Genomic DNA, 3275 nt, shown 5'->3' with positions numbered 1-3275 from the left:
AGATCATGAAATATACAAAAATGCCATCAAACCCTTAAACCAAAGCATCACAGTTATCTGTTGCAGATGTATGGAGAAGTGAAATACCCTAAATACTGCCCAAATCATTGAATACAAGTTTTGATTCCCAGGATTATAGGTTCTTAAAACTGAGAAATTAAAAGTCACTTAGGATGACAAAATAATTTGTTGTTCGAATAGTGAAGAATAATTTTGAGAGTAAAAGCAGGGTTCTTTATGGTTATGTCAGGACAGTAGACATAAACTGGAAATTCTCTGGGCACACCAGGATGAGTGCTTACCTTGATTGGACCTCCTATTTGGAGGAAGTTAGTTTTTGATTTGCAAGCATATCCAGTGCTCATTCAGTGTTCCTTGCACAACCACTCATCCTCAGCTATGTGGGAGGATCAAGTCAATGCCATCCCATTCCTATCTTGGTGCCATATACAGAATCAACCAGACAGAGGGAATTTACCTGGAGGCCGTCAATTTGGGGGTCCTCTTGCTATCTTTTTTTTTTTTTCTAGAATTTGCAGCAACGTGCCTGTTTGCTAACCAGTATACAGAACCTCAGTGCATTCTAGAACATTGATTGCAAGGCCAAATATGTTAGCAGTCACTTCCAGAAGATCCCTTGGTAATTTACCCAGATATCCCAGAAGTCCTCTTTCCCCCAAGCCCCTCAGCTACCTTTTCCTCTGGATAGTTCTAACACTGACCTGGATCTGAAACCTACAGTTCCAACTCCACTTTTCCAGAGACACTTCACTCCTAGAGTTCATTGGATTAGGATAAGCTTTTTTTCAATTTACCAGAGATGGTAAGTTGGGCAAAGACATTCATTTAAGCCAATGGTTCTCAACCGGGGGTGATTCCATTCTCCCTTGCCCAAGGACATTTGCAATGTCTTAAAGACGTTTTTGATCACCATGACTTGAGTGAGTGAATGAAGCAACTGACATCTGATGGGTAGAGGCCAGCAGTTCTGTGGAACCACAATGCACAGAATAGCCCTTCACGTTTTCCCCAATAATTATCCCATTCAAATGTCGGTTTCCAGGTTGAGAGACTCTGATTTAAGTCAATGAATAAACACTCAAAAAGGGAATAAAATGACTATGTAGTGGTACTCACATTCCTCAATATTACCCCCAAATGAGCAACTTCCTTTATGTACACTACCTCCTTTATAAATAAACTGATAAATGAGGATGTGTTTGTCATAAAGTCTTGTAACTTAAGTAGTAGAGAGCTTTTCTCTGTTAGTTTTAACTGAGAAATTCTGACTTCTTTATCTTACAACTTTGCAAATTGTTACAGTGATTTTGAGCAAAATTCAATGCTACTCCTACTTCTGATTCTTCTAGTGCTGCTGCTAAACAGTAACAATGTATTGAATGCTTACTACATACCAGGCACTATGCTAAGCACTTATCATATGTTATCTCACCTCCCAACAATCTTGTGAGCTAGGTACTATTACCATTGAACTTTACTCCTGAAGAAACTGAGGGTTATAAAGGTCAAGGGACTTCCTCAACATCATCAATTTGCTAATTGAGAAAGAAAGGTGTATGAGTCCAGGTATATCTGTCTCCAGAACATGCAGACTTAGATGCTATCCTTGACTCCCTTTCTCAAAGCAATTCCATTGATAGATTCTTTGTGTTTGATGTCATTAGTAAGCAGTGAAGAATTGCTGAGGGAAGCTTCTTGAAGAAAAAAAAAACAAACAGGATCAGATTCGGAAGTTGGCTCACTGTGACACCAGGACTTCTCCCAATCTAGCTTGTCCATGAAGCTGCTGCCATTTATGCTGCAGAATGAAGAGCTCTTATAGTAGATTATAAAAATGGCCACAATATTATGTAGCTTCTTCCATAAAGAGGTATTTCTCCACTCCATTAATCTTTTTTGCCTGCCTTTTGGCCAATAGAATGCAACAGAAATGACTTTTTGTGAATTATGAGCCTGGGCCTCTGCTTTCATCTCATAGAACCTGCCACTACCACATAAACAAGCCTAGGCTAGTCTGGTGGATGGGGAGAGACATATGGTCACCCCACTGACCACCAGCCAACCCACAGAAGCAGAGCCATTTAGTCATGATCAGCAGCCAATCATGATGTATGAGGAATCCCAACCAAGATCAGCAGAAGAACTTCCAACCTGAGCCCAGTGCAAATTGTTGACCCATAGAATTGCTGTTTTAAGTTTTGGAGGAGTTTGTTATATGGTAAAAAGTAACATATTCCTCTTATAAGGTGTCTATGTAATCTTCAGGCTCTCAGGCCTGGAAGAAAAAAAGTGTCTTAGACTTTTGGGATAAAAATATCCAAGAAGCCTTTGCATATATGTCCTAGGGATTTGGGGAAGACAGAAGGCCTATTCAGGATAGGGTGAATTTAAAACGTAGTTGCCAAATTCTTTGACACTGCTCCAATTGAAATGGGAGGCTATGCCCTTTAACCTTGGATCTGAGTACCGTGATTGCTTGATCAATAGAATATGGTAAAAGTTACACTGTGTTAGTTTCTGGGCCCAGGCCTTAAGAAACTGGTAGTTTCCACCTACTGTCTCTTGGAACACTCATTCTTGGAACTCAGCCACCATATTATAAGGAAGGCTAAGTAGCCCGTTGAGTGGCCTGTGGGATGAGAAACGTGTGGAGAAGAACAGAAACCCCCCATCAAGCTACCAGTGACTTTCTTCACAGAATTGGAAAAAACTACTTTAAAGTTCATATGGAACCAAAAAAGAGCCCGCATTGCCAAGTCAATCCTAAGCCAAAAGAACAAAGCTGGAGGCATCATGCTACTTGACTTTAAACTATACTACAAGGCTACAGTAACCAAAACAGCATGGTACTGGTACCACAACAGAGACATAGATCAATGGAACAGAACAGAGCTCTCAGAAATGATGCCGCATATCTACAACTATCTGATCTTTGACAAACCTGACAAAAACAAGAAATGGGGAAAGGATTCCCTATTTAATAAATGGTGCTGGGAAAACTGGCCAGCCATATGTAGAAAGCTGAAACTGGATCCCTTCCTTACACCTTATACAAAAATTAATTCAAGATGGATTAAAGACTTACATGTTAGACCTAAAACCATTAAAATCCTACAAGAAAACCTAGGCAATACCATTCAGGACATAGGCGAGGGCAAGGACTTCATGTCTAAAACACCAAAAGCAATGGCAACAAAAGCCAGAATCGACAAATGGGATCTCATTAAACTAAAGAGCTTCTGCACAGCAAAAGA

Source organism: Hylobates moloch, unplaced genomic scaffold (genome assembly GCF_009828535.3).
Source record: "Hylobates moloch isolate HMO894 unplaced genomic scaffold, HMol_V3 SCAFFOLD_21, whole genome shotgun sequence".
Lineage (NCBI taxonomy): Eukaryota > Metazoa > Chordata > Mammalia > Primates > Hylobatidae > Hylobates > Hylobates moloch.
The sequence above is the reverse complement of the archived record's forward strand: the minus strand, read 5'-3'. Positions refer to the sequence as shown.